At 38.6% G+C, this 24,980-nt stretch overlaps 1 protein-coding gene across 4 annotated transcripts in view; it reads left to right on the top strand.

The window, feature by feature from the left end:
* OPCML (opioid binding protein/cell adhesion molecule like) overlaps positions 1-24,980 on the top strand; it is a 1,085,522-nt gene that overhangs the window by 410,073 nt on the left and 650,469 nt on the right. The window lies entirely within an intron of this gene.

The raw sequence follows: 24,980 nt of genomic DNA, 5'->3' as shown, positions 1-24,980 counted from the left end.
AGGAGGAAGATGGCGGGGAGGACAGAGATGAAGAGAATATTTCAGGCACCGAAATGGGAAGGGTTTCTCAGAGGCACAGGAGACCTCAGGGCTGCAGGAGGTGGGGCCTGTGTGAAGCTGAAGATGACAGCTCCATCTCAATGCCACCACACTGCCTGCTCAGCCCTGCAGTGGGGCTCTGTGATTAGAACGGGAACCTTTGCCCTCTGGGGATGCTCAGCAAATGTCAGGCTTTAATGAGATTTCCCACTCTGTTGAAGGGCTCTTGTGAAGTGTGTGCCACTCACAGCAAGAAACCAGCTAGAGGTTGCATCGACCTGCCACTCTGGGAAAGGTCCCCTGAACCTGCAATGAAGCATAGAAACCATAGAAAGGTGCCCAGGGCCCCTGGGTAGAGGAGATGTCCAGGACTCCATGCTGCCATCCTAGGCTGTCCCTGAATTTGCTGAATGCTTTGCACAGAACCCACAGATGGGGAATGCTGTGGTAGAGAAAGAACCATAAGATGTCACACTGCTTAACCTTCTACCTTCAGGAAATACTATACTTTAAGCAAATCAGAGAACATATGCACTTTCTTAGAATGTCTTTTTTATTCCTTGAGGGCATAACTTAAGTACTGGAGAGAAATGGACAAATTCTGTCCCACCCACTTTTCACTCTTCATTCCACATTTCCTTCCCTGTAAGACCTAGAAGGCTTTGGGCTACCCAAGTGCAGAACAGAGATAAGACCATTTTCTGTGCCTTAAGGGCATGGTAGCCATTGCTGGCATTACTGCTGAGGGACAATAACCAAATTGAGAACCTTCAACCTGAACGGTGTGAGCTTGCATTGGGAGCTTGCTCTGTTAGCATACTCCACATCCTTTTTTCAGATTTATTCTCTTGAAGGCTCAGATGAGATCGCAAGGTTGATATCAATGATATTAGTACTTAAAGTAATTATAATAATGCATTCATTAAAACCCCACAATGCCTGAAATCACCAGGGTGCTGACTCCAAATGAAAAATCACAAAGAGAGAACCAGGAAGGATGCTACTCTGGTCGAGGTGACCTTTTGGCATATGGTGATTCAGAGGTTGGGTGCATTGGTTCTTAAAGAACTCTCTAAGAACCCATCCATCTGGACCCCTGTGTTGCTCCTCCAAGCATTCTGAGCTGACCATATGGCCCTTGATAAAGCAGCTACAGAAGAGGGAGGTAGGGAACCCATCCAGAATAGCTTGTCATTCTCAAGGCATGCTGCACTTGGCTAAGGCACATCCCTTGTTTAAATCTTAAAAGCAAAAATATAAATAAATAATGTAAATTTTAAAAATATACCTTAAAAGAAAAGTTTTTTGTTCGTATGTTTTGCTTGTATGTGTTGTCATTTCTACCAGGGCAAACAATAAAAAAGACGCCCACCAAATATACATTTGAGTAAAACACAATCAGACCTTAATAAATAAAGAAATGGTCTCTAGCATGAGAATTTCTCCACTCAGGGACTCTGTTTAATATGCATGATCATTCCAAAATCTTTTAAAGCCTGAAAAATGCAATGGTAATTCAAGGGCAAGAATTATCTGTCACCCAAATGGGCTAGCTGACCCCAAACCATACAATCAATACAGAGTCTGGAATTGAGAGAATTTCTTCCTGAATGATGTCATAGGTGAATGTTCTTCAAATCCATGTCCTTGGGGTTATCATAGTGTACACAGTGATCTGAGAAGGAATTAATTCTATGGATTAAAGTATTTTTTCCTGGTGAAATTTCTTAAGAAGAAGTCATGGAGAAACATAATTTCTGCTTTAAGAAGACTTTAAGAAAATTGTAGAATATATCCTCCACAGTAATTTAGACACACTTTGATAGTAATTTCCAAATGAAAAGACTCTTTAAGTACCTTACAGGGAAGAAAGCAGCTGGAGAATGGAAGAATTACATGCTGGTCATTGGATAAAATGCCATAGTAGTGAAAATGAGCTTTTGCCAAGTTGTTATTGAGAAACACATTATAGATTCCAACATACCTTTGGAAGCAGGTACATTGGATGGCCTAGCTAGGCTTCTTTGAAGAGTGATTGAGGTACATGTTAGAATAATCAGAAAATTGATAGCTAGGGGAATTGAGGTTGAGTCATGTTGGAGAAAAGAGTTAAAGTGGAAGGAGGGCAAGTATATGTTGACTAAAAGATCCCTGGAAGACTCTGATGTACTGTCTGCACACCTCACCCATACTCTATGAAGAACCACCATCCAATTATGCTCAATGCACATAAATGTGATAAACCTAAAAAGTCAATAAAAATAAGAGACCTCCTGTCCAGAAATGTAGGAGGAACTCAATACTATTATTTTGAAAGTGAAACAGAAGTCAGGACATTTCTTGCCTAGCACAAGATTGTCAATAACCAGCAGGATGACTTTGTAAAAACCCATTTTACATAGAGATTATGTCATCCTATAACTCTACTATGGCCAAGGAAACTGAAGTCCCAAGAGGATTGTCACCCCTTTATCCACTACCTTTCAAGGTCAGGCAACCATTTAGTTAGCAGAACTGGAACTAGAATCCAGGATTCTCCAGCTCCATTTGTGCTTATACAATTACTGCCATACATGTTCTTTTCAAAAATACATTGCAATCAATAAGGACAACTCCCTATAATCCATAAGGATCATCTCTGTTATTATCAGGAATAATAGCTTTACTATTCCCAAATGACTTTCACAAATGTAATATAGATAAATATGAGGATATGGGGAACCTTGACAATATGGATCTTCAAATAAGCATTTGAGCAGACCCTACATCAAGAAATACAGCTTTAAAATAATCACAAGGAAATGGCACTGGTATTTTGTCATTTATTTGGGTCAAAACAAAATGCAATTACACATGATTGCTTTCCTGGGAATGAAAATATTAGCATTAGATGTTCCTTAGGGATTTTTTTTGAGATCATTTTTATTAAATATTTGTACTCATAGAAAGTTTTCTTTTGGGGCGCCTGGGTGGCTCAGTCGGTTAAGCGTCCGACTTCAGCTCAGGTCATGATCTCGCGGTCCGTGAGTTCAAGCCCCGCGTCGGGCTCTGTGCTGACCGCTCAGAGCCTGGAGCCTGTTTTGGATTCTGTGTCTCCCTCTCTCTGACTCTCCCCCATTCATGCTCTCTCTCTGTCTCAAAAATAAATAAACGTTAAAAAAAATTTAAAAATAAAAGTTTTCTTGTTAATCTTGAAAACTTTAGAAGGTCTTAAGGATTGTCAAGAAATGAAATGGTATTCATCTGGAAAATATGCTGGCAGATTTCAAGAGCTTTAAGTGGGTAGGCAAGCAACAAAGTCTAATGTGATCAAGTATATATTAAAAGATCTAGGTGAGTGAAATCTAATATATGTAAAATGTTTTCCTAGATCTCATCAGTTTGGGGGTAAAAATAAAACTATATGAAAAGTAATAAACAGATACAACAGCCTTTACTTCTTGCTGATCCTTGGCCAGGACACCTACAAATGCACTCCCTTCCCAGGTATTTCAGGGCAACCAAATGCCTATTAATCCCTGCCAGTCACTCACTAAAAGGGCAGATGAGTAAATATCCCAAGTTTTGATGATTTAACAAAAGATAAAAAGTCTAAAAAGTTCCTGCCAGCCATAGGAAATGACTCTGTGTGGATTTAGACTAATTAAAATATTATGGTTTCCTTCATAAATGCCATATATATTAATACAATGGGGGTGTTTGGCGAATTGTAATAAATAAGGGAAACTGTGAGAAGTTATCAGAATAATTTAATGGTACATAGTATCTTCCTTATAGTTGGAAGCTCTGGTCCTGGAAATAGATCATCTCTAAGCACTGGAAAACTTTTAGGGTGCACATGATAATAGTAGAGTGGCCAATGTATGAGTTTTTGAGATAGATCAGAATTAGAGTGATGTTTACAAAATTATTTAGTCTCTCTGAACTTTGACTTCATCCTTTGAGGCACAGATCTTTTTCTATTTAAAACTATTAGGTGGATGGCCTTGGATAGCTTCCTAACCTGTGTTTACTTCACGTAGTATGGAGTCAATCAATTTACCTTCTAGAACTGTGAGATCAAATTAGTTGATATATGTAAAATGATTAGAACAGGACCTGCATCACATGGTAAGTGTTCATTAAGGCTTAGCTCTTGTATTTTTCCAACTTGATTTTAAACTCCATGAAGGCATGGATTTTGCTGCATCCCCAGTGCCTAGGACACTGCCTTGTCCATATTACATGCTTAATAAATATTTAAATATTAACTGAACTAGTCTTTGCAATGGAAATAATACCTACACATATCAAGAGGCAAAACAATGTCTTCTGTGTGTGTGTATATATATATATATATATATATACACACACATATATACACACACATATATACATACACATATATACATATACATATATATATATACACACACATATACACATATATATATATATATATATGTGTGTGTGTGTAGCTTATACACACACACTCTCTCTCTCTCACACACACACACACACACACACACACACACACCCTGGGGAGATTAAAAGGCTTAGAGGATCACCATAGACAGGGCTGGCACTTTAGTTCTGGGCCCAGAGCTCAAGAGCTTTGATCAGTGGTCATGGAGCAAGTCCAGCAGTTATGCTGTCCCTGAGCTTCAGACATCCAGGTTAGGTCCAAAGCTCTGAACAAACAAAGCTGGGCCTGGAGCTGTTGTTTCCTAGGATTCTACATGATTGTTGATTTCCATGTTTACAAGCCTCCACTGGTTTTCCAGTGCTCACAGAAAGAGTCTGCATCTGCTAAAACAGCACCCATTGCCCTCCCCTCCATCCTTGCCTGCCTGCCCAGCTCAACTTTCCCCATGCCCTTGCTGCTGCTTTGCACCGTGTGTGATGTGAAAGTAGACTCAGCTTCCCTTAGCCTAACTCCCAGCCCTTGGGAAAACTGTTCCTTTCCCTTCTCTTCTACTGGCAAGTTTCTCCTCATTTGTGATTATACTCCATTGCCTTCTTGTGTTTACCTCAATTTCCTTCCTTGGTGTGAATTTTATCCTTTGAAAGTATCCTGCAAGATTCTGTGTATACCTTTAATATTCCAAATGATATTTTGAACTATATCTGTTTCCAGGTTCATACGAGTTTCTCATATATATTCAAGTGTATTACTGATCTGGGTGTTCTGGTGCTTTGTCCTGGGCTTGGTACCAAGAAGTGCTTGGTGAAGATTTGCTGAAGGAACATTCGAGTGAAGGGTTGATTTTATCCCTGGTCCCACTGAGCAGCCAGGTATTTCTAGCATAGTTTCCTACAAATCAGGGACAAAGTGCCCTACTGGGAGAGCATATAATTGCAAATATATCTTTAAGGAGATACAGATGTAGAGATGTGTGCCCCTGATAGCTGAATACAGGAACATGGACCTCCAAGGAGAGGCCATACCTGAGCCACTTAGGCCTCTTCTCTCACCAGAGAAGAGACGTCTCTTGTCCAGTACGTTCATCTCAGGCTTGGCTGCAGTGATGAGCCCCTTCCAGTGCCTGAGGCATAATGGTGCTAGAAGGAGTTTGGATTGATACTGATAATACTTGCCAAGCTATGGCATGATGTGGTATTTATATGCCCAATAGGCCTCTAAAAAAGTAATTATCTAAAGGAAGGAATTTAGAGCCTCACATTGAATTCCAGTCTTCCTTTGGCCTTCAGGGCTAACATTGCTAATCAGTGCCAAATTACCACTATTTTAATACTTGAATTAAAAACAAGACCAACCATTTGCTCAGTGGGAGGTCTTAACTGGACCATATCCATGCCTGGGTCTCTGTAGAGGGCACATTGCTATATTTCTGGTTGCCAGTGAGCACTTGTGGACAGAAGCAAGAGCAGGAAAACTGCCAGCCAGCTGCCTGCTTCCCCCACCTCATCTCTCCAGCGGCAGGCCCTGCGTACAGGGGCAAGTAGCAGTTCTGTGGGCAGAAACAGTGAGTAGATTGGAATTGAAGAATTGTATTTTTTGATATGATAAAATTGCATTTCATGTGAGAGGAGATTTTCTCACGAAGACAGATGGTCACAAAGGCAGCCTCTAGGAGCCTGCTTCTCCACCTTGCCTCCCTCTTGCTTTTCATGCCTTTGTGATTCTTACTACTGAGCTCACCTCTCTTCATTCTGTCTCTTTGACCAAAAGATGGTATAAGGGGAGGTCTTTTCAATATTCTTCCAGTTCCCTGTCCACTTTAATCAGGGCCATTGGGTAAATGCCATGAAACGAAAGCCACCCCTGACTCTGATAAAGACTCTAGTTTATTACTCTCACTATTAAGGAAATTAACTGCCATACTCCAGCCCTGGGCCTGAGCTCTACAAGGATAAACTTTCCTTCAGAACGGCTTCCCTATGGCTTTGATGGTGTGAACAAAGCCCGGGACATAGACATGTCTCAGATATGTCCGATGTAGTCTCTGGAAAGAACGAGGCATCTTAACTATGGAGACAGATGCCACACTACCGTGTATAGAGACATATTCAAAGGCTGTTAGTGTAGTCCAAGATTTTTTACCCGAGTTACAGTTAGTTAACAAGGGAGCTGGGACTCACACTGTGACATGTTTGTTTGTTTGTTTTCTGAGGAGTGTTTTCACCTGCTGGAGAAATATTGTACCTTTATAGGCTTAAATTGAAAACAAAGGCTATTATTTGATAATTATTTGATATTGATAACCCTCGTCCAGCTCTCAAAGGATGGTGGATTTTGAACAGTACCTATTTCTTCCTGGAAATATCTGTTTGCATATTACTGTAGACTTGATAAAGTCCCTGAAAAGGTTCCAGTGATGCTTTTACAATCTATTGGTATCATTATTATTACAATCATTCAAAAGTTAGAGCATAGTCTGCTTGAGATCTAAGCAATTTATATAGCTTCATTTTCCATTGCAGTTGTGCATTACTTTCATTTTTATTTTCTGTAGTTGAAAATAGTTGTTTTTACTTTGAAAGTGATTATCAGACTGATCACTCTGAGCCCAATTACAAGGTAAATTGTCTAGTATGTCCCAACATACTAGGTTTAAAATTAGGTTCTCACTTGAGCAATTATCTAGTTAAACAACTTCTCATATGAGCATTAGATCAAAAAGTAATCTGTGCTAGACATAGACATGTGGGAAGGAAGCAAGGAAGGAAGGAAGGAAGGAAGAAGGAAAAAGGGAAAACATAAAAGGGAGGTAATGAGCAACTGCAATAGAATATTAAGCTAGTGAAGTTGCTTACATCAGAAGCAGACTATGCTCTAAGTCTTAGAAAGAAAGAAAAGAAAGAAAGAGGGAAGAAGGAAGGGATGAAGGAAGGAGGGAAGGAAGGAGGAAAGGAGAGAAGGAAGGAAGGAAGGGTCATAGACTCTAAGTCTAAAGTTCTCTTTTGTCTAACAAAGGAGCGGACACAGGATTAAAATGAAAGATGGCTATTTTCCTGGGAAACACACACACACACACACACACACACACACACACACACACAAACAAGAGCCCCCGAATAAGGGTCCTTGCCTCATATTTATTCAGATCAGAAGGCTTGCAAATGTGATGGGTGTTTACAAAGAGACAAACTAGGAACTTTAACTTGTGGATGTGAGGAGGAAAAAGGGATTTTGAAGATATACAGTGTTTGGGGTTTGGGTCAATATAAAACAAAATCCAGGTGCCAGGCAGATGAGAAGATGGTTGTTAATGGCAGACAGGAGGCGCACTGTTTATCTTTGCCAGCCTAGGGGATGAGACAGGGGAATAACCTCAGGGTTAACAAGACACCTGTTTTTTTTGTTAACCACGTCTGCTCTGGGCTGCTTTGCCTGAGGCACAGCGGTCCAAAGTCCAATTCGCCAATTTACCTAACCTGGCCCTATTCTCCTATGAAAGCAGCTTTCTGCTGTAGTACTAAACTTGAGGTGCTTTCACCCTGAATATCTAATCTTGTTATTCCTATGCATTGGGCACCTTTGCGCCAATTCTATTTCAGGCCTTTGCCTCTCTCTCTCTATTTTTGGGGGTTCAGCACCCCCCTATTTTGGGGTGTCTTTGCACCTCCTTATTCTTGGCACCTTTGTGCCTCCCTATTCTTAAAGTGCCAATCTGGTTACCCAAACTCGGGTGTGAACATTTTATGACTTTGTGTTTCTTTATGCCTTGTTAACCCACTGGTGTAGGCTCCAGGGGATTCCTAAGCTTATCCCCCACAAGGAGGGAAAGAAGGAAGGAAGGAAGGAAGGAAGGAAGGAAGGAAGGAAGGAAGGAACTGCCATCTGCAATAGGGCCAGTTCTCTATGGTCCCTTTATAGCCCAACATTAGTCTTCTTTCAAAAGTCTGGTGGGAATCCTATAGGACCATGGTTAACGGAAAAGATCAGTGAAAGCTCTGATTTATCCCAGACTCTCTTTAAAAGTAGCCAAAATTCAAAAACGTTCAAGTTAATGATATATATGAGGTGGGAAAGAGCTATATACTCTACTCAAAAGTAGTCTAAACTCCTTGCTGATATAGATGGATCCAGGGCTGAGGTAAAGGGTCTACAAAATGAGTCTTGAACATTTTCATAGGCCACAAAATAAAGATAATGCTCAAAAAGACAATTGGAATATTTATTTTTAAAATTTTTTAGTGTTTACTTATTTTTTTTTTTTTACTGTTTACTTATTTTTGAGAGAGAGAGAGAGAGCAGGGAGAGAGAGGGAGACACAAAATTCAAAGAAGGCTCCAGGCTCTGAGCTGTCAGCACAGAGCCTGACATGGGGATAGAACTCACAGACTGCAAGATCATGACCTGAGCCAAAGTCAGATGCTTAACCAACTGAGCCACCCTGGAACCCCAAGAGTTGGAACATTTAAAATGACACGGGAGGCAGTTTACAGAGGTGTCCCTGAACAAATCTGAGATAATTTGAGCATCAAAACAAAACAAAACCGTTTTTAAAAGCTTATAACATAAATAAAAGACTTTAATCCCTGAATAAAATAGAATCAAAGAGTCTGTATGGATTTAAATAGAGGGATGAATGAATGAATATATGAATGCATGAATGAATGAATGGAAAATATATTTCTGGCAGTATAATTCCGACTCAGAATGAAGAATAAAAGAAGAAATTGGAACAGCACCTTTTGCAACATCCACAGAAATAATTGATACAGGCAGTAATCATCAGCAGTACTAAAACTAGTTGATGAATGTTTGATGAGGAATAAGACACGGATATAGTTATAAAGTATCTTCTCAGAAACTACTTATAATTTACAAAAGAAAAAGAATATTCACTTGACATAATAAAAACCCGCCAGACCCTAACCAAGTAATCAAAAGTTAACATCCCCAGGAATGGTTCAAACCTATATCACATACCTTTATAAAGAGATGCATTCAAGAAGAACATGGTATCATTTCTATTTATTCCTGTCAAGAATGTATAACCAGAATCTAAAACTGGAAAATATTTAGCACACCTACATTAGGGACAATTCTACAAATTCACTGGTCAAAATCTTCAAAAACATGAAGGTTTGAAAGAAAGAAAGCTTGAGGAATGGTTCCAGACTAGAGCAGTGCCAAAGCTATTTCACAACTAAATGTAGCGAATCTTTTCAGATTGGCTTCTGAACCTGGAGGATACAAAATTACAGGGGATATTATTGAGAAAACTAATAAAATTTGTCTGTAAATGGTGCATTTGATATTAATGCTAAAATTTCCTGATTTTGAAAATTGTACTGTGGCTATGTAAAGAACACCGTCAATTTTAGGAAAGAAGCACTGAAGTATTTCAGGGGTAAATGGACATGATGGTTCAAATTTATTGCTGATTATTAATAAAAATGTAAGAAAGCAAACACATTAGCAAAAATACTAAAAAAAAAAAAAAATAGGTACAATGTTACCCAGTGAATCTGGGTAAACATATGAAAGGTTTTGTATTTTTTCCCTGAATTCAAAATTATATAAACATACACTTAAAGGGGTGCCTGGGTGGCTTGGTTGGTTGAACATCTGACTTCACCTGAGGTCATGATCTCGCAGTTTGTGAGTTCAAGCACCGCACTGCTGTCAGTGGGAACCCACTTTGTAACCCCTGTCACCCTCCTCCTCTGCTTGTATATGCTCTCTCTCTCTCTTAAAAATAAATAAAATATTTCAAAAACTTTAAAAAACATACACTTAAAAATAATTTTTAAACTGTTCAAAGCAGACCTAAAAAGCTATAACAATTCAGCTAAATTTATAGCCCCTTAGTCTTTAGCCATTTCATAAGGCTGGTTTTATCATTAATTTTTAGTAAGAAATGGAATGTTTGTCAAAGTGATTCAGAGGAATGGGTTTCTTACATCTCAGAAATGTGTGTGAATGTTTATAAGACTCCAATTACTTTTTACTTCTTTAGACCTCAGATAGATCCATTTTTTTGTTAGAATGGCTTCAGAGTAGAAATTATAGGCACAAAAAGTTAGTTCCAGGGGAGATTACCTTCTCAGCACCCTCATTTGCTTCATAACCCCTACCTACGTGGGCTGGACCAGCACAGTGGTAGATTTGCAAACAGCTTAGAGGAAACACCCAGAAAGCATTGCTACAAGGCAGACAAAAGTGCAACTACTCTCCCAGATCTGTAACCTGACCTACAATGAGGTTTCATAATCTTAGACCAAGATAGCAACTCCCCTTTGTGAATAGTGTCAGGATAGTATGAACCTTGTTGGGGGACCTCAGGACTGGAATGTAGATTGAATAGCTACAAACAAGGAAGTGACTGGTATATAGGCAAATGTCAGTGTCAGCTTGTGATATGCTCTTCAACCTCTCATTCAATGATATACAAATAACTTGTAAACAAAATTTAACTGACACCCTACATGATCCAGCCTTTAAAGAGTGTCAAGTCAAAGCCACAGTATACTTACAGAAAAAAGTAGAACTGAAAACAATTTCAAGAAAACAATTTCAATTCAATTCTAAGAAAACATGAAAAGGGAGGGAGTGACTTTTTAATATACAACAAGACACCTTAAATATCCTTTACCCCAAACCACTGCTCTCTCTAAAACTCTCAATCCAGTCTTTGAGGTTCTTAAGTCTGCCTCCTTATTCATCCATCAAACAAGTATTTAATTAGCACCTACTTCATGCCAAGTACAATATTTTGCCCTGGAGATACAGTGGTGAAAGAAATAGACACAATTTTATGTCTCTGTGGATTTTGTATCTGGTAGAAAAAGTAAGCATTACATGAGGAACTATTGCATATTTTGAACATGATCTGGCTTAAACCTTTAAAAAATATCTCTGGCCATGGGTTAGAAAAGGGCTTCAAGGCAATTGAAGAAGAAAATGGAAGACGATGGTTTGGTCCAGGATGATAACATTAAAGGTAAAGGGTAATGATAATATTCTAGAACTTGAAGGTAGAGTTGGCAGTATTGGCCATGGATAGGGAATGGGATATGAAAAAAAAGAAAGTCATCAGCATGGCCACAAGATTTTGGCCAGAGCAACTAACGAGATGCTATTAGCACTTCTAGAGGCTGGGAAGACAGTGGGAGGAGTGTGCTGGGAGAGGCCCAGAGTTCAGCTTGGGTACCTAGTAGATAGACTTATACACTGTGAAAGCAGTTCAGGGGACTAGTTTGTGTTGGAGATGTCACTGTGTGCATAAGCTTTTTGTGAACAACGGGATGATAAAGCAAGTAGAAGGTCTTCAACAGCTGTAAATATGAGGAATTCTTCTTATGCTTATGCCCCATTTCTGATGAAAGCAGAGGGTAACGTGTATAGGCCCTGGTGTGTTTCAGAATGGCCTCTTTCCAAGCATGGGTCCACAATCTCACAAAAAATCACAATTTGGTCTAAATGCTCACACTGTTTTGTTTTTGTTGTTTTTTATAAAAATGAGTCTTTCAGTAAGGTACAATGCATTTAGTTTTATGCTAATGAGGAAAGAATCCTATTTGTGCTTGAAGCTCAGAAGTCAAAGCACTGAACTGGATAATAAAAATGAGCAGCCTTATTCACACACTGGGGGAGAAAAATCATAGTTTCTTATCTATGGAGGGGAAACTAAGAAAAATCATATAATTTCTTTAGGATTGGTTTATTCTTCAGCCCTTAGTCATTAGTAAAATTGCCTTATCCTTTAACACAACAGGAAATCAGTTAGCTATTGCCAGCATTTGGCTTCAGCCACAGTTCAAGTTTCTTGTTTCCTCTTGAGCTATGTTTCCATTCTATTGTAAAAAGAGCAATGAACTTTCAGTCAGAAAACCTGAGTGTATATCCTGACTCTATGTGACCTATGAACATTAGTTTCTTGGCTATGATAAAGTTTGATGTACGTATCCCTTAGAGGTTTTAAAAGAATTGAATAATGATATACATGCATGAAACCATCATAAAAATGAAAGTAATTCTATTATTTTTCTCTCCTTCTTCCTTATTGCTCTATCTTTTGCTCAAGTTTCAAATTCTTAAGGCCTAAAACCATGCTCTAGGCAAATAAAAGAGTGACCAATTGGTTGATTTAAAAGATTATTTTTAATGGATTGCATTTTCTGAAAAATCTTCATTCTTTCTAAATAGTAATTCAAAAAGATAATGTGAAACCATGGCAAAATGGCAAAGCAGATACAAAATAAAGCAAAGGGAAAGAGCTGGAAAAAAAATTGTTTTATACCCATGCAGTTTAGCTCTGAGCAGACAAAACAAAAAGCCCTTCTTTTCACATGGTGATGTAGAGGAGACTCACCACTGTCACTGGGCTTTCAATGAGGCATTTAAAAAATACATTTGGTGCATTTTCAATTTAGCTGGGAGAGCGAGAAGGTTTTCACCTTCTCATGTACACTGTAATTGCAAGTCAACTGCAGGTGGGAATTGTAAATACTAGGACTTGCCTGGATCTGGGTGGAGCAAGGGAAAACATAAGTCACAGCATTTTCCCTCACGGGCTGGTGGCTGAGGCAGACACAGTGAAATCCCCCAAAGGGCAAGAGGATGACAGTTGTCTAGTCTTGAGCTTTGTGCAATAAATGAGTTGCCAAGTGTCTTTTCACTGGCTTGCTCTGGGCTCACATGGAGCACTTCTGAAGGTGGCAGGACGATGTTTTTACAGAAGGCGGGTGGAAGTGCTACTGAACTACAACAAGATAGAAAGAGGCAACTTGTTTTCTCCTTAGCTCGGACTTGCTAAACCTGGGGACATTGATCTATCCAAAAAAAGGTATAAGGTAAATACCCCCTCATCTCGGGTCTGCTATTAGGACACCTGTTATTCTAAAAAAAAATGCAATGTCATTTTTTCTCTGAAAAAAATAAAATACATCTAAAGGACAGCAGCTCTTTTTGCCCATGTTCAGAAAAGTGTTTGAAATTGTTCTGACAAGGAAAAAAAAAAAAAAAAACAACCAAGACCAATCCAGTTATACTCTTTATTAATTACTTCTTTACTTATTTTGAACTAATTTCCAATATGTTAGACACTCAGCATCACAGTAACTAAGTTTTAAGATCAACGTTCATTTTTACGCATTTATATTCCATTGAGTTTTATAAGTAATATGGTTTTTTTTCTTTTAATAATTTCTTCTTTGGGAGGCTACTGGGTGGCTCAGTCTTAGGTTAAGCATCTGACTTTGGTTCAGGTCATGATCTCACAGTTTGTGAGTTTGAACCCTACACTGGGCTCTGTGGTGGTTCAGAGCCTGCTTGGGATTCTCTCTCTCTCCCTTTCTCTCTGTCCCTCCCCCACACTTGTGCTCTGTGTCTCTCAAAAATAAATAATAAACTAAATTTTTTTTTAATATTTTTTCCCTTTTTGGCCAGAGTGAACAAACTTGAACTTCAAAAAGCCTGAGTCTTCTTCAAAATTCGTATAAAGTACAAAGTCAAAAAAAAAAAAAAAAAAGATTTGATGAAACCATACTCTCTGGATTAATATAAGGAATCAATAAGTTTGTCATCAAGCTGTCTATCACCATATCAAAACTAGGGTAATGAAAGTGCATAAATGCATTATTTGAATATTACACACAAGCTTGGCAATATATTTCCTAAGAACCAGCATGAAGGTGGAGGTACAGGACAATTTCCCCAGTCCAATGTCTGTAGATCTATAACAGCATCTTAAGAAAAATATAATATCCTTCACTGCTGCCCTTGAGTGACAAAGCTGATGAAAAATAAAGTCATAGATAACTCTGGCTGACAATATAAGCATCTTTTACCCATCTTGCAGGTTATTAACAGGTGTCAATCACAGGTGGGAATCTAATCAAATATCAATGTAATTCCCTAGGCAATGATAAGACCAATATCACCTTTGAAGGATCAACTCATCCCCCCCTACAAACAAACAAACAAACAAACAAACAAAGAAAACCTTTCCCGGAACTGTGTCTTATGGGAGCCCTGTCTGCCTAGGATAGAAAAGTTACCCAAGTTCATTGTTTTTCTAGACAGGTGGTGTTCCATGAGTTTGAAGTGGGCTCCAGATGGGCAGAGATGATGAAAGAATCATCCAAGTGAAACACATCCCTCCTGGGTGTTAAATAGTGCATTGACTGTGTCATGGAGCTTTGAAACCAATAAGGCTAATGACAGAGCTGGTATCTGAGAAGGCTTGCACTAACATCGGGGAAACATGTCAAGTGACCTATTGGAGAACTGGGGACAGAGGGAATATGATCGTGGAAAGTCTTTCTCCCCAGCCATAGCAAAAGAAAGAGATGGATATTTTCTCAGGGACACTTCAGTTTCCATCTAAGTTGCAGATGCACCAGAATAGACAAAGAAACCAGCTACAGTGCCAGTAAGCGAATGATTTGTTTTTTACTATTATGTTGTAAATGGCCCAAGAGTATTCTGCTGGGATTATAGTAGATTTGTGTGTTTTTTTTTTTCTCACTCACATGAATTAAGCATATTACCCCAAACAATGTTCAACGTTCTCCTTTCTGCAGGGATCAGACTGGCTTGGAGAAGAATACTCCTAACCTTTGACCCAGAAACCAAATCACACTGGCTGGTCCCATTTATTTAGCTCCTTAGGGCTGTCTTACATACTTTTTGCATATTATTTCAGTTTTGCTGCCAACAACCATGTGGGTCAGTATTACTATTATTATTCCTACCTCATACGTGAAGGGAACTGAGGGCTAAAAAAGTTAAAGAACAGCCTGATAGCATGGAGATGATAAGAGGCAAAAGTCAAATCCTGTCACAATATGACTCCAGAGTCCATGATCTTAACCACCGCACCAGATTTTTCCCAGTTTCTGTGTTCCACACTATCTCTGCCCTTCGTACTGCTGATCATACCCAGTTCATAATGGGAAATGCTGTTACATAACTTGTTTCTCACCTGGCTCTAGAACTAGGAGAGATGTTGGGGAAGGAAAAATAATCTTATAGATTACCAGAAATTCTACCTTTGAACTGCAGGGTTACCATTCATTCTGAACCCCAGAATGAAGAAGACAGAGGTTGTTCTAGGTAATGTAAAAAAAAAAAAAAAAAAAAAAAAATCCTACAGCTGAGCTGAAGAGCCAAACGTCTTGACTTTTAGCTCAAAACCCTTCTCAAAATACTAAACACTGTACCTTCTTCTCTGATATAGGAACTCAGTTTATGGTCTCAAGATAAATGTAAGATAACTCACAAAGATCTGTCACATCTGTTACATACTCAGAACTTGAGTGACTTAACAATGCACAGAGCTCATACTGTGAGAACACCAGATTGAGGCAAGACTCAGGAAGCCTTGTCTTTTCTGTACCTGATGAATATAAGGTGTTCTTTGGGGGGGCAGGGTGGTATCATATTTACTCATTAATATTTAAATATAAGAGTGCCTGGGTGGCTCAGTCGGTTAAGTGTCCAACTTTGGCTCAGGACATGATCTCATGGTTTATGAGTTCTAGCTCCAAATCAGGCTCCATGCTGTTAGCATGGATTCTGTATCTCCCTCTCTCTCTGCCCCTCCCCCCTTTCTCAAAAATAAATAAACATTAAAAGAAAATATTTAAGTATAGTCACATAATCTTCACCTTACAGAACACCCATTATCCTAAAGTTTCTGCTCTGTGGAGAATATACTCCAGAAATGTAATGTAATTTTATCTCTTTCATTCCATCCTTGTCTATGTTATGTTGCCTTAATAAACTAGAAAAAAGGTTTTCCCACCTTTGCACTATTGACTTTTTGGACTGAGAAATTCTTTACATGTGTGGGCTATCCTGTGCACTATAGGATGTTTAGCCTCCCCGTCCTCTACTTACCGGATGACAGCAGCACCTCCTACCCAAGTTATGCCAATCAGAACTATCTCCAGGCCATGGCAAATGCTCTAAGGAGGCCAAAATTGCCCTTAGTTGAGAACCACTGGGCCATAGGCTTCCTGAGTTTAAGTTCCATGCATTCTATTTGCTATTTCTGCCTCACTTTCTTCGATTGCAAAATTGGATTGGATGAGATAAACTCTAACTTACCCATTTTCACATTTTTTAAATGTTTATTTATTTTTGAGAAAGGCAGAGTACAAGCAGGGGAGGAGCAGAGAGAGAGGGAGACACAGAATCTGAAGCCAGCTCCAGGCTCTGAGCTGTCAGCACATTTCCTGATGTGGGGCCTGAATTCACGGACCACCAGATCATGACCTGAGCTAAAGTTGGAACCTTAACAGACTGAGTCACCCAGATGCCCCACTTACCCCTTTTCAAATATAAGGACTCATCTCTCTTTTGGGATCTGACCTTCCAGTGCTCAACAATATTTCCTGGGGGGCTAAACTCATAGATAAGTTTTGGGGCAACGCCAAGATCAATTTACCCAGTGTACTAACCAAAAGCATTCTTTGGGGGCTAAAACTGTAAGTGATAAGGATTTCACTAGAAAACACAGAAGGAAAGCTAGCTAGAGAGAACCAATTAACCCACCCAGAAGATAGGAAGAGCAACCAGGAAGTCGGAGGAAAGAGCAGGAAAGTCCCAGCCTTCTGAAGCAGTCAGCTTGGATGTGAGTCTTCCTGAGGCCTGGAGGCTTGCAAAGGGCTTAAAGCAATAGAACCACAAGACTTCCTGCATGTGAAGATACACATGCAGGAAACATCAGTAAAACCTTCCCCTACCTAGTGTGTTTCATAGAACGTGCTTCATTGTATATTTAACATGTATTTTTGATCACCTATAGCTTTCAAAGTGCTCTCTTTGATAAAAGGAAGGTATAAAGATTTATTAAATATGCTTTATCACAAAAGGACTTAAAATTAGTGAAGGTGATACATTTGTATTCAATACACAGAAGAGAGTAAATGGTAACCCAAGGAAAGGCAGGCAGGTTTAGTGTCGACTCATTATGGAAGACCCAGTCGTATGTGTAAAGTGACTTGTTTGCTAGAACCTCAATGTTTCAATTTACCCCCCTGAAAAGCTCTAGTGCAGAACATTCTAACACCCTTGGGATAGTAAGCTACAAGGGTCTTTCTTCCTCGAAATATAATAAAGTGTTGACTATAATTTTATTAGGAAGGATTGAATTTTCATTTTGTATTCTTAGACCAACCAAGTAAATGTGTAGCCAAATGTCTGTGTACCTGTAATCCTATAATTTAGTAATATATGGCCACTTAGAGGACTAACAACTTTCTAAGGACTAAGAATAGAAGTAGAGTTGCATATTAATTCATAGCAAATTTGTCTTCTGGTCCGATCTGAAAATATATCTTGACACTGATCAGCAAATGTATGCCAGCCTTTACTCTGATATTAAAAGAAAAAAAAAGTATTTTTCAAGGCTTATTTCTTTGTTATACTTCTGTCTTGATCTAAAGTGAACCCTCTCCTGCTATAAACAAGAATAATTTGGCTTCTGTGCTTTTGTGAGTCCCGAACCCTTTCCTTTAACAATCTTGATGAGCATGTGGGGTTGTGTGCTGCATACCAATAGCCACTCCAAGCCTGAAAAAGAGGTAGTCAACCCAACCCACACCATCTGTGGTCTCAGCTAGATTTGTGGCATGTCTCCCTGAGCTGAAGCAAACCTCCCTCTGTCTCAAGTACATTGAGAATCAGAAATAAAAAATAAATTAAGACAAGTAGGCAAACATTAAAATGAGTTGTTACAGAACATTTGTGTACATTCCAATCTTCATGTCAAGAGAGCATCATTCTGTTATAATGTATAATGGCATCCTTTCCTGAGAGCACCTCATGGCAGTCAGTCATAAATAAGAAGCCATGGAAATAAATAATAATGGGAAAATGGAAACTGAGTCACTGAGGATCTTTATTACCATTCAGACAAAGCATCGGTGACTATGAAGAGGGAAAGACAAACAAAAACAATGAAGAAAAGAAGTCCCACTATTGTATTGCTGTATTGTCTATGTCAACAAAAAATCTGGCTCTGTTTGGCTGACAAGTTGTCTGAATAAATAAGTTAGAGCCAGAAGTATTCATTTGTGATGAGAAGTTTCTTATAGCCTGTATCAGGAGTTCCAGAAGCTCTGACAAGGACAGCACTGACTCTATAAATCAGTGAGGTCATTTTGTCTTTCTCAAAAATATTATCTCAGGGTTCATCTGGACAATTTTGAAGGGCTCTCTCCCTCCCTCTTATCAGAGAGCAACAGCTTTAAATGCAGATAGACACCCTCTAATAAAAATGCAAGCAGAAGTCTTCAATCCGTATTAAGTTATGGTTAATCATTTATTTATATGTACTTTGGCATTTCTATTTAAATATATACCATTTGTTTACTACCACCATTTTAAAAGTGGTCACAGTTATGCCTGGGGTAGGCATCCCTTGCAATTCTCCTCTTAAGTAGAGGAAAGGAGTCTGGCCTGAGGTTAGGGAGAGTTTTAAGTCTTGATCCGGGCATGATTTACCTACAGGACTTTGGCCTTATTTTCCAAATGAAGTTGCCTATGACTGGAGTATATTACCAAGCATCTTATTACCTATGGAGTTAACATAATTGATAAAGAGCTCATCTCTCCCCCTAGTGCAGTGAGTGGTTGATAGTCTCTTTAATGTTGAGTGGGGTCAGACCAAAGGAGGCTTAGAGGCAAGAGTGGGGAATGATGACTGATCTGAAAAGCACTGAGTGCTTTGGAAGTAGTATCATGCATTTGTATTTATGTTTATGTAGTGTATATTTACTTTTTATTTTTGTCTCCTCCTCCCCCATCCCAAGCAGCTGACTTTGACATGTGCTCCATTGTCTGGTCCTGGATATGTCATTTGTGCTTACATTTGCTTTGCGGTTTGCTATTTGAAGTATCATTAGTTGCTTCCTCATCCTGGCTTTACCATCATCCCATTTGCCATCTGGATGGAACACATTGCTATAAGCACTGCAGCCCCATATACACAATTATGTAGTTCCTTACACTGCTGGGGGGTTCGTTATTTCTTTAGAAAACAAGGATGTGATGTGCATAAAAGCGTTAGCTCTGATTTTACCATCTAAGACATATGATAAATTCTTTGAGACTATTTCTAGTTGCCATCATCATTTCTTGCAGAAAATCTGCATTATGTATCTGCATGGTGCTTTACAGACTATGGCAGATCTCGCTAAGTAAGTGCAATGTTTGTCTTCTAGAAACCTGCAGTTTCAAAAGGACAGGATGAACAAATGTTGGTAAAGATACCCAACTATACAGTGCACAAAAATTCTTTTTCTCACAAGTGAGTTTTTGTGAAAGTAAGTTGATAAAAAATCACTGTTAAATTGGTATAAGTGTACATGTGCTATTAACAATTATAACAACTGTTTGAGAAAATGAGGAATTTAAAACATTAAAATCATTCAGTTTAGCCATAACAATGCTGGATCTAGATGCAATATTGTTATTTTCAAATAGTGCCATTGAACATGATTTTTCTACAAAACTATTCTTTTTCTATTTGTGACCCAATAATTCCAGTTGCCCTAGCTAAAAAGCTTTAAATCCTCTTTGAGTCATTCTTGTTTTTCTTCTACTAAATCAAATTTGTTATCAAGTCCTTTCATTCAGAATGTGTCTTAATATTCACATTCTTTCCATCTCTATTTTAGACCTATTTCTGAATTTTGGCAGCTCTCCCCCCAGGAGATCTCCTTACCATTGGTTACCACTCATTTCGATGTATCTGCCCACTGACACTAAACAATGGCTCTGACATGCACATATCACCAATGATTATACATATCCACATCTTTTCTTCATTTCCTGAAGGTGGAAATCCCCTCTTTGTACCATTCAGTTACACAAATCTTATTTTCACCTCATGACCCCATCAACGAAACCCTCAGCAACTATACTTAGTCTGATTAAAGCTTTCTCTGCCTTGAAATTTGTACTTCTAGTCAGAACCACAGCTACACAATTAATTGTTTTCTTAATGACTTCACATATGCATTTATCCCTAGCTCTGGCTCTAGGTCTTCCATTTCATTTTTAGTTATCAGCTCACCAAGCATAAAGTTGATCAAACAGACATAATAGGTGGACAACAAACCTTTGATTGTTTTTCCAGGCATATCTCTAAACCATAAAGTTCAAAGAGACATAGAAAATTCTTAATGTGTCTAACAACCCATTATACACCTATAGCATATAATTGGTTCAAAATTGTTTTGGCCTATTAATATTTTGCTTTACATTACATCTTGGGTTAGCTGGCATTAACAGCTGAATTCTGACTGAGAGTGACCTTTATAGGAAAATTATTCCCACAGTTCCTGATTTGGATTTGAGTCTTTAATATTTTTCTCTATAGCTTGGTTGTGAACTATGTTTGATTTAATTAAAATCCACTTTTAGATACAAAAGAAATCAACAATCTTAAGAAAAGTGAAATGTCATATTCTTCAATCCTCTCTCTTGAGTGCTTTGAATTTTTTCTTAAAGCACTTGCTGAAGGCATTTATAGGCCCTTTTCACCAGAAATAAAACCTAACACCAGCTGAGTCAGAATCAAGATTAGTTCAAATCTTGGACATGTTTTAATTTCAATGTTTTTACATCTTAGCAACATTATGAGAACATATTTTAATTACCATATGTATCTAGGATGTATACTTTCCAAAGCACAGGGAGATAGAATGCCAAACCATCACCAAATGGACAATGCCCAAAAAATTGGTAAGTATTGCTAAAGAATTTGTTTTCTGAAAATTTCTTTCTTTTGCCAGGATCCCATGAGGTTAGGGTATGTTTATGCTAAGTAACAAAACATTTAGAGGTTTTGGGGAGCTAGACTGTGAGATCCTTGAGGTTTCTGGCTCTCAGGCAGGCCCAGCCCTCTGTCTAATGAAGGGAAAGGGGAAGAATTGATGATGACTCTTCAGTACATTGGACAGCTCCTGCTGCCAGCCTGCCATGGAAAAGCTTCATCAACAGATTGCTAATTTCCCTCCTTTCTCCCTGAATAGCATTATGCCTTCTGACAAGAAGCAGTGTGTTGCATCCATCCACAAGATCTCACCTGTGGACATGTGAAGCTATCTAATGGGCTCCTGCTTTTTGCCCCACTGGTCTGTGACTGAGCAGGGAGACAAAGCTGCACAAGTTGCTAATTGTCTCAGCCTGTAACTCTTGAATGATGAAAAATATTAAAATGGAAGGAAAACAGCTATTATATCTCTTTCTTGAAAAAATTTGCACTGTGAAAGGCTCATTAACATCATTAGTGTTCCATTAACCTCTAGCTAGACAAATAAACTGGAGGTAATTTCAGACTAGAGAGAGAAAGAGAGAGAGAGAGAAAGGAACGTAAAAATTATCCATGTCTAGGTGACATTTTCCAGCTACCCTGATTGAACATTTGGACAGACACCAGCAACTTTACTTACTTTAATGCCAGCCTGGCACTGGAGTATAGCCAGAACCCTGGCTGCTAGGGAGGGCTGTAGGTAACAGCAAGTGGGGAGATTCATTGATTGGGACAAAATGAAATTCATTTTAACACAACATATTAAATCTTGCAAAGGAACACTGTGTGATACAATACAAGCTTAAAAAATATCTACTACAAAATTATGTTCTATTGTATGAACAAGAGGCTTTTTCACCTTGTAATTTTTCCCCATCACATTTTGTTTTATTCTAATCTACACCTCCCTACCTGGCTCTCCTTCTTTGATCCCCATTCTCAAAGTCTACTACAAATCTGGAAATTAAATGCAAGCATTGCAAAGGCTGTTAACCTTTACGTTTCTTAGTATAGGGTGTAATTTTTTACATGGGAACAAATCTTAGGTTTTGTTTTTGACTCAATCTCAAAATACAACGTGGATTTTGTTGGTTGCATTTTTCCTTCTTTAAAAAAAAAGATCTTTAAGTTTTCTTGAGTACTATTTGTGAAAAATATAGATGTATAAAGTTTGATCAAGGTATAATAGGTAGTAAAACTATAGTTTCGCAATTATCCAACATAAGCCTAAACAAATACATAAGTTACAATGTCTGCCTCAAAATTGAAATCCTCAGATCACTGTTATAATAGTGTTTTTTTAATGTTTATTTTTGAGAGAGAGACAGACAGACAGAGAGACAGAGCATGAGCGGGGGAGAGGCAGAGAGGGAGGGAAACAGAATACTAAGCAAGCTCCAGGCTCCAGGCTTTGAGCTGTCAGCAAAAGCCTGATGCAGGGCTTGAGCTCACTGATCATAAGATTATGACCGAAGCCAAAGTTGGACTCTTAACTGACTGAGCCACCCAGATACCCCACAATAAAATAGTGTTTTAGTTTTATTATTAATTTTAGATATAACAATTATTTGCATTATTTCCTTAATTTTGTATCCAGGCATGAAAAGTTCATGACAATAATTAAGGCACCTTTATAGGGAGGGACACTTTCCCCAGTAACCACTGACCATCATCTCTATTATTTCCCAGAGAAGGGATGCTGGCTGTCTGTTGAGAACTTGATATGGCACCTGGGGTTTTACTCCAGCTTCATACTTCATGGGTCATAAAATTATCTCATTTAGAGAGATTTCAGTTTCCATCCATACAGACATTTACATTGGATATTCAAAATCAAAGTTGGCTTAGTCATGGAGCATGTATTTCTCTACATATTATGTACTTAAGAGTCTTTCTCAAACTCTGAATAATTCTCTTAGCTTGGGTGGAATGGTTTAGCATTTTTGATTATAATTCAAGGCCACTGAATCATTAGTTTCAAATTAAATCTTTTTCATTCGCATGCCAGATAAATTTTCCTTTCTCACTTGGATCTGGGAAGTAAACTTTGAACTTATCTCTACCTTAGAAGACTCTGGGTAAGGTCAGATCCATAAATAGATAATCTTTCTGAATTCTCTTTTGAAGCTCTTAAACCCTTTCTTTCACCACACAACTGTTCACTTACTTATTCCTTCCCTAAAAAATGCCTAATAGTTATTAGGCAATATGCAAGACATTAATGATCTAAATATCATGAGTTCCCTCTAACTCCTCCCACCAACCCAATTCTCAGATGATCTCCCTTCTTCTCTTCGTCTTCTTATGTCCCATCGTCTTTATTCTGTCCTGTTTCCCCTAGCCAGAAACAGACATGCAGTTGCAAAAAACATTTGCATTAAAATAATTTTAGCCTCAACAAATCAGGCTAGTAGGGCTGTTTTATGGGAATATATGGCTGGAAAACATCTTACTCACCAGATGAGGAAATGCATACAACTCATTATATATTGATACACTGAGATACTGTCTGGCATCAGTAGAACAGCTAGATAAACAGTGTCCTAATGTTGAACCTTGACACAACCATAACACGCAGATACCCAGTATCTAAGGACACTGCTGATTTCTCCTTGGAAATGTAGCACATTATATGATAGGATGCTCTGGTGTTGGTGCATACATAATTGAGCTTTGTACTAAATATCAGCAACCAGATGAAATATTTGCACAAAGCTGCTGGTATTTGAATGCCCAGCAGCACTAAGGTAAAAATTTAATGTTATATCCCAGTACTCTCTTTATATTCATGTTTTCATGAAATCTCCTTCCCAAGCTCAAACATCTGCTAGATACATGCTTCAAGACCCTGCTGTTGCTAACTCATTTCCAGCATCTCAAGAGAACTTTAAGGCAGGTGTTTGAATGTGTAAGCATATAGTTCATTCCAGACATTGATTCCCTAATAAGTTGTCATTTGGTACCGTCTTGCTCTTTCCTGCTGTTCCTTGAATAAACAAGATATTGTCCTTAGTTCTGGTGATTTGAGCATTCATCCAGACCCTTGCATCAAGATAGAAGTAGTAGATCATTGTCTAAAAGCAAGATAAAAACTCAAATGATGCTTCTGAACAACTTGCATGTGTAGAAGCATTAACAATGCCATGTGTCACCTACTGCAGGTCATTGTAAGAGAAGCATTGCAAAGAGCTAACAAAGGACAGTGATTTGCCAAGGGATTGGAAAAGTTGCTTCAGGCTCTCTCAGGGAACCATGGGTTGAAGTCTTGAAAATAGTGTCTGGACATTTGTCCCTAGTTTTGCAAATTTTTATCCTGGAGTTTTCAGCAACATAACCTTATCTGGTAAATCTGACCTGTAAGCAAACAGATTTAAATCAAATATATTCATTGGTGCATGGGTGATTTCTGTCAAATGTATTCTTGTGACTAGCTTTCTTGACTGAAACAAAAGCCACTTCTCCATTTAAAGAAACTTTGATCTGAAAGCCTCAAAGGCAAAGTAATTAACAGCTATTCTCACATCTCACAGTACAGGTAGATAATTATAGCCACACCTGTATTTTTTCAGAAACAGTTTATCCCAGATTCATACAAGTGGAGTAATGCTATTAAAATAAGGGCAATATTGGGGCGCCTGGGTGGCGCACTCGGTTAAGCGTCCGACTTCAGCCAGGTCACGATCTCGCGGTCCGTGAGTTTGAGCCCCGCGTCGGGCTCTG

Source organism: Herpailurus yagouaroundi, unplaced genomic scaffold (genome assembly GCF_014898765.1).
Source record: "Herpailurus yagouaroundi ecotype Mexico unplaced genomic scaffold, PumYag 161, whole genome shotgun sequence".
Taxonomy (NCBI): domain Eukaryota; kingdom Metazoa; phylum Chordata; class Mammalia; order Carnivora; family Felidae; genus Herpailurus; species Herpailurus yagouaroundi.
Note: the sequence above shows the minus strand (reverse complement) of the source record. Positions and strands in the feature narration are given on the sequence as shown.